The sequence below is a fragment of the Stegostoma tigrinum genome, chromosome 23, assembly GCF_030684315.1.
Source record: "Stegostoma tigrinum isolate sSteTig4 chromosome 23, sSteTig4.hap1, whole genome shotgun sequence".
NCBI lineage: Eukaryota > Metazoa > Chordata > Chondrichthyes > Orectolobiformes > Stegostomatidae > Stegostoma > Stegostoma tigrinum.
The window spans coordinates 29,764,176-29,772,444 of record NC_081376.1 but is presented as its reverse complement, the minus strand read 5'-3'; positions in this window follow the sequence as shown (position 1 = coordinate 29,772,444).

Below are 8,269 nucleotides of genomic sequence, written 5' to 3'. Positions count from 1 at the left end.
AAATAATGAAGGCAAGATGTCATTTGTGGGAGTGGTGTATAGCCCAACAACTGTAGCCACATGGTAGAATGGAGTACTATGGAAGAAATAACTGACCATCTATGAACAGAGAAACTTAGTATTTTGAGCCAAATGTGACTCTTCTTTGAAAGAAGTGACTGGAAAAGTGATAGCTTTTATGCTGTTGGAAAAAAATGGGAAGGAGGACCAAGCTCAACAGATGGAAAGTTCCCAGAGCAAAAGCCAAATAGGCTGCTAATGGTAGCAGACCAAAAATATAGATGAAAGGTAGATAAGAAACGCAGAAAATAGATTAGCTGTGATCAAAATGGAGGATAAAGTTCATGGCCTGGAGTTGTTGCACTCAGTGTCGACTCCTAAAGATTGTAAAGTGCGCATTAACTCTGCTTCTCTTTCTAGCGATGTTGCCAGACCTGCTCCCTTTCTCTACTAATCACTACTTTTAATTCAGATCTCCATTATTTGTAATATTTTTATTTTTATTGAGGAATGAGAGCATGTCAGAAAGGTTGGCCAGCAATAATGGAGGATTTTAATCAGAATATAGACTGGAAAAATCAAATGGGCCAGGTTGTCCAAAATGAGGAATTCATTGTAATGTCTTAAGGATATTTTCTTAGAACATCACATTATGGAGACAACCAGCGAGCAGGAAGTAGTAGACTTTTCATTGTGCAATTAAGTAATAACTTCATAGTGAAGGCATCCTTACTTAGTCATGATCATAATATACTTGAATTATATTTGGTTTGAGAGAAGGAAGAGTGGATCCAAGGCTAGCGTTTTGGACTTAGGCAGCGCAGTTATAAGGTCATGAAAGCAGAGGGAGCTAATTACATTCATGAACAGGTGAATCGAAATGCAGTGCCAGATATTTAGGGGGAGACCAAAAAATACAGAATTGACACATTCCAATGAGAAAAAGAAGTCCTAAGTTGAGGGCCTATCTCGTATAAATAAAATGAATACATAATTGTGCAAAGATGGATAGCAGGTCAGAAAATTGAAAGTCCCAAGAGTAGAATGTAGTGAACTAGGCACAAACTAAAAAGCAGGATGCATTAGCAAGTAATCTCAGGATTGTTCCCATTGCTACATACTACAGTATAGAAATATAAAGATTGAGCAAATGAATATGTACCTAAAGGATGGGTTCCGTATATTTGTGGGAGAAGGTCTCTGATCAGAAGACTATGATGTAGAATCTTTTCATGTGGAGCTATGAAACAAAGGATAGCAAAAATGGTAATAGTTGTTTAGAGGTCTCCAATAAATAGTGATAACATCAAGCATGGTATAAATTAGGAAGTTTAAGATGCATGTAGTAAAAAGGATGTAGTAAAAATGGATGATTTCAATCTACATTTAGATGGGTAAATCTAATGGACACCAATGTGGTGAGGATGAATTCCTGGAATGTATATGAGATCATTTGCTGGAGCAATATATTGAGCAACCAACTAGAACACTGGCTATTTAAGAACTGGCATTGTACAGAAAGATAAGCTGAATTAATAATCTCGTTGCAAAAGAACCTTTCGCAAGTAGACCAGAAGATGATACAATTTTCCATTAAGCTTGAAAAGATGTAATCCAATCTGAAACTAGTGTCTCAACTCCAAAAATATAGGCAATGACAAGGTTATGTAGAATTGAAAGACATTAGTATTCATAAAAAAAAGCATTGAAGGGATTTATGGAACTGAAAGCCAACCAGACACCAAGACCTGATAAGCTTCACCTTAGAGAACTGAAAGAGATGCTATAGAGCAAGTTGATGTATTTACAAAAGCTGACGTTTCGGGCCTAGACCCTTCATCAGAGAGGGGGATGGGGTGAGGGTTCTGGAATAAATAGGGAGAGAGGGGGAGGCGGACCAAAGATGGAGAGAAAAGAAGATAGGTGGAGAGGAGAGTATAGGTGGGGAGGTAGGGAGGGGATATACTCTCCTCTCCACCTATCTTCTCTTCTCTCCATCTTCGGTCCGCCTCCCCCTCTCTCCCTATTTATTCCAGAACCCTCACCCCATCCCCCTCTCTGATGAAGGGTCTAGGCCCGGGACGTCAGCTTTTGTGCTCCTGAGATGCTGCTGGGCCTGCTGTGTGCATCCAGCCTCACATTTTATAATCTTAGGTTATTTAAAATCACAAGCTTTTGGAATGCTGCTTCTTCACCAGGTGGGCATCACCTGACAAAGGAGCAGTGCCTTCAAAGCTTGTGATTTTAAATAAACCTGTTAGACTATAACCAGGTAAGCCCTACCTACGTCCGTGACACCACCTCCTCCGGAACTTCCAATTCCTTGGCCCCCAACACCTCATTTTCACCATGGACGTCCAGTCCCTATACACCTGTATTCCTCATGCAGATGGCCTCAAGGCCCTCTGCTTATTCCTGTCCCGCAGGCCCGACCAGTCCCCCTCCGCCAACACCCTCATCTGCCTAGCCGAACTCGTCCTCACCCTCAACAACTCCTCTTTCCATTCCTCCCACTTCCCACAGACAAATGGGGTGGCCATGTGTACCCGCATGGGCCCAAGCTATGCCTGCCTCTTTGTAGGTTACATGGAACAGTCCCTCTTCCGCACCTACACAGGCCCCAAACCCCACCTCTTCCTCCGTTACATTGATGACTGTATCGGCACCGCCTCTTGCTCCCCAGAGGAGCTCGAACAGTTCATCCACTTTACCAACACCTTCCACCCCAACCTCAAGTTCACCTGGGCCATCTCCAACACATCCCTCACCTTCCTGGACCTCTCTGTCTCCATCTCAGGTAACCAGCCAGAAACTGATGTCCATTTCAAGCCCACCGACTCCCACAGCTACCTAGAATACACCTCCTCCCATCCAACCTCCTGCAAAAATTCCATGCCCTTTTCCCAATTCCTCCGCCTCCGCCGCATCTGCTCCCACGATGAGGCATTCCACTCCAGCACATCCCAGATGTCCAAGTTCTTCAGGAACCGCAACACTCCCCCCGCAGTGGTCGAGAACGCCCTTGACCGGGTCTCCCACATTTCCCGCAATACATCCCTCACACCCCACCCCAGGCCACAACCAGCCCAAGAGGATCCCCCTCGTTCTCACATACCACCCCACCAACCTTCGGATACAACGCATCATCCTCCGATACTTCCGCCATCTACAATCCGACCCCACCAGGCAAGACATTTTTCCATCCCCACCCTTGTCTGCCTTCCAGAGAGACCACTCTCTCCATGACTCCCTTGTCCGCTCCACACTCCCCTCCAACCCCACCACACCCGGCAAGTTCCCCTGCAACCACAGGAAGAGCTACACTTGCCCCCACACCTCCTCCCTCACCCCCATCCCAGGCCTCAAGATGACGTTCCATATTAAGCAGATGTTCACCTGCACATCTGCCAATGTGGTATACTGTATCCATTGTACCCGGTGTGGCCTCCTCTACATTGGGGAAACAAAGTGGAGGCTTGGGGACCGCTTTGCAGAACACCTCCGCTCGGTTTGCAATAAACAACTGCACTTCCCAGTCGCGAACCATTTCAACTCCCCTTCCCATTCTTTAGATGACATGTCCATTATGGGCCTCCTGCAGTGCCACAATGATGCCACCCAAAGGTTGCAGGAACAGCAACTCATATTCCGCTTGGGAACTGGGCAGCCCAATGGTATCAATGTGGACTTCACCAGCTTCAAAATCTCCCCTTCCACCACCGTATCCCAAATCCAGCCCAGTTCGTCCCCTCCCCCCACTGCACCACACAACCAGCCCAGCTCTTCCTCTCCACCCACTGCATCCCAAAACCAGCCCAGCCTGCCTCTGCCTCCCTAACCTGTTCTTCCTCTCACCCATCCATTCCTCCCACCCCAAGCCGCACTTCCATTTCCTACCTACTAACCTCATCCCACCTCCTTGACCTGTCCGTCTTCCCTGGACTGACCTATCCCCTCCCTACCTCCCCACCTATACTCTCCTCTCCACCTATCTTCTTTTCTCTCCATCTTCAGTCCGCCTCCCCCTCTCTCCCTATTTATTCCAGAACCCTCAGCCCATCCCCCTCTCTGATGAAGGGTCTAGGCCCAAAACGTCAGCTTTTGTGCTCCTGAGATGCTGCTTGGCCTGCTGTGTTCATCCAGCTTCACACTTTATTATCATGGAAAGAATGTTCCCTCTTTTTGGGGATCTCGAACTCAGGCCACAGTTTAAAACAAAAGGTATTGCCTATTCAAGACACAAATTCTTTTTCTCGTAGAGGATTTTGAGGGTTTGGATCGTTCTGCCTCAGATGGTAATGGAAGCAGAACGTTTGCATGTGTTTCAGGCAGAGGCAAATAGATTCTTGATTACAGTGGGAGTGAAATGTTTTCGGAGGGGGGTGGGAATGTGGAGTAGTCAGATCAAGCATAATCTTACTGAACGTTGAAGCAGGCTAGAGCAGACCACTCTTTACCCTAATTCATCTGGCATATTTCAAAGATTGCTTCATGGGTTTAAATTAAACAATGTTTGATTTTGTTAACCTTATGAGTGAGTCACTGTGATGAAGTTGTATCCAGTGTGTAACAAAACCTTGTTGCAGGTGTGAGAATCTAAAAACTTTATCCATATGTGCAAGTGTTTTGATTTGGATCGTTTGTACATTTCAACATACAGCAAACAAACCATGGGAAACTTTAACTCTTCAACAGTTGCAATGTTTCATATAGCAGTTATTAATAAATTCATTATGTCCACTCTATTTGCTGACGCTGCAGTCGTTGGAGTCTTAGAAACATTTCTTAGCGATATTGCCAAATGTTGAACCAAATCAGGAATGATGTTACTAAAATGATGGTTAAACAATTACGGTTTGTTAAAATTCATAATGATTATCACTATCACTGACCAGAGTGAATGTTCAAACAAGATCGACAAGCATATCAAACAGCATATTAGTTTAAGTTATTCAATCATAGTTTATTATTTTAGTTGTTTTAAGTTTTACTCCATAATGTGTTTAGTTTAATGTGATTTATTTCTGGTTTTAAAACCTGGAAGAACTATTTATTCACTTACTGACCAGTTACATTGTTATAATGTTGTAAATTGTTAAACTGTCATTCAATTTGTAAACAGAGCTTTTATAATAAATTTTTTGACAGAATACACATCCCAAACAGGAAACCTACTTCAGTTAGTTCTATGCAAAAATGTTTGTCATTACCTATTAAAGTATTCTTACAATTATTGACTTGTAAAGTGAAAGAATCCAGCACAGTCCAAAGATGTGCAGGCAAGGTGGATTGGCAGTGCTAAATTGCCCGTAGTGTTCAGGGGTGTGTGGGTTATAGGGGGATGTGTCTGGGTGGGATGCTTCAAGGGTCAGTGTGGACTTGTTGGGCCGAAGGGCCTGTTTCCACACTGTTGGGATTCTATGATTCTATGAAATATGGTGCAGATGTAGCTCAGTATTTTTTTATTGATCATTAACAGGATGAGGATGTTGCTGGCTAGGCAACATTTATTGCCCATTGGGCAGTTTCGAGTCAACCACATTGCTGTGGCTCTGGGGTCACATGTAGGCCTGACCAGGCAAGTATGGCAGTTTCCTTCCCTAAAGGACATTAATATAGAACATAGAACATTGAACATTACAGCACAGTACAGGCCCTTCAGCCCTCAATGTTGTGCCGACCTGTCATACCGATCTCAAGCCCATCTAACCTACACTATTCAATGTACGTCCATATGCTTGTCCAATGATGACTTAAATGTACTTAAAGTTGGCGAATCTACTACCATTGCAGGCAAAGTGTTCCATTCCCTTACTAGTCTGAGTAAAGAAACTACCTCTGACATCTGTCCTATATCTTTTACCCCTCAATTTAAAGCTATGCCCCCTCGTGCTCGTCATCACCATCCTCGGAAAAAGGCTCTCCCTATCCATCCTATCTAACCCTCTGATTATTTTATATGTCTCAATTAAGTCACCTCTCAACATTCTCTCTAACGAAAACAGCCTCAAGTCCCTCAGCCTTTCCTCGTAAGACCTTGCCTCCATACCAGGCAACATCCTAGTAAATCTCCTCTGCACCCTTTCCAAAGCTTCTACATCCTTCTTACAATGCGGTGACCAGAACTGTATGCAATACTCCAAGTGCGGCCGCACCAGAGTTTTATACAGCTGCAGCACAACCTCATGGTTCCAGAACTTGATCCCTCTGTTAGTAAAAGCTAAAACATTGTATGCCTTCATTAATGAACCAGATGCGTTTTCCCCCAACAATTGACAATGGATTTACGGTCATCTTCAGATTTTTAATTTCAGATATTTTATTTAATTCAAATTCCACCATATGCCATGGCAGGATTTGAACCCAGGTACCCAGAATGTTATCCGGGCCTCTGGATTAACAGTCCAGTGACAATAACACTGGGTCATTGCCTCCCCTGCTTTCAAGAGGTTTATTTCAGTAAGATTATGGATTCTTTTTTCACCTACAAAAGTAAAGATTCTATTGCAGTGACCATCATTGACATTTTAAAAAATTTACTCCACTGAAATTTTGTGATATGAAAATGATGCTCCCATTTAATGTAACATCATAAAACAAGCTTTACAGCTTAGCAAATGGGAATGAAGCACTTAACCTTTGACAGCCAATGTAGCCCACAGCATGTGGCAAATTACTGTAAACCATTGTGTGCCAAAATTAAGACAGATGTCCATTTCAACGAAAATGGATATAGTAAAATTATATATTGGATTTTCTTCACACCACTGATTGCTAATGCTTCTTTTTCATTACAATAGTGAAACTGGCAGTACAACAGAATAAAAACTGAAAGAGCTGCAGATTCTGTAAATCAGGAGCAAAAACAGAAGTTGCTGGAAAAGCTCAGCAGGTCTGGCAGCATCTGTGAGGGAAAATCAGAATTAACATTTCGGGTCCAGTGACCCTTCCTCAGAATTCAAGAACAGTTCTGAGGAAGGGTTACTGGACTGGAAATGTTAACTCCGATTTTCCTTCGCAGATGCTGCCAGACCTGTTGAGCTTTTCCAGCAACTTCTGTTTTTGCTCCTGACAGTGTAACAGGTTTTCCTCAAATACAAGGGATACCAGGCAATGAAAAAGTACCTCAAATAAGATTGCCAGCAGCTTCAAGGAATCCTTTCTTCATTCTGTAAACAATGTCTCACTTAGCTCGTGAAACATTTATCCATTTAAAACTGCCACATGCCGACATTTAATAATGGAAGAAATGGTGACTTTGGGGCAATCTCATTGGGCTAGTGATCTGGAGGCCCAGACTAATGCTGTGGGCATATAGGTTCAATCCCACCACAGCAGGTGCTGGAGTTTAAATTCAATTCATTCAATGTGAAATTGAAAGCTAGTTTCCATAATGATAACAACAAAACCCATCTAGTTCATAACTGCTCTTTAAGGAAGGGAATTTGCTGTCCTTCCCTGGACCAGCATACAACTCCCCTCTAAAATGATCCAGCAAATCACTCAGCTCAACGACAGTTAGGGATGGGCATTAATTGTTGAACTTCCTAGCGGTGCCCACATCCCATTAAAGAATAAGTGAAAAAAAGTATTTCATTGATTATCACAGTTATGTCTCAGACCCAGGAGAGATGGCTCTCTCTCTCTCTCTCTCTCATGGTCTACAAATTGAAGTGAAAGATGAGATTCATGCTAAATTATTCAGCCATGTCTAAATATTAGATTATACAAAACTGCCAAGTTTCCACATGGTGTCATGTTGCAATTATGTCAATCTGAAACGTGTTGTATATAGTGATTCGAAGGGGAATTAGATGATTATTTGGAGAGGATCAATGTCCACGATTACATGGAGAAGCAGAATGACAATAGTTGAGAACCTCATTTGGAGAGCTGGCTCAAATACGATGGGACGAATTGGAGTCCTTCTGCATTGAAATAATTCTGAGAGTGTGTGTCATTGTTTGGAGCAAATTAGCTTATTGCAACGTCAGTGACATAAACCCTGCAAGAGAACCAAACTGACCAATATGATAGGATGCATGGAGATTGGAAAACTTTCTGTAAAAAAAACACTGTTTTTGTTGAAGATTTTATTAGTAGTCTGGGGGAGCAATCAGAAGATAATAGTTTGATTGTCAGCTATCTTGACTGGATGTCTCATGATTGTTTTGTGCCAGTTTACCAGAATGTCGAACATCTCTATGACTGGCAGAAATAGGCTAAGAATGCAGCTGGGACAGAAAGGAAGATGTTACAATTGCACAGA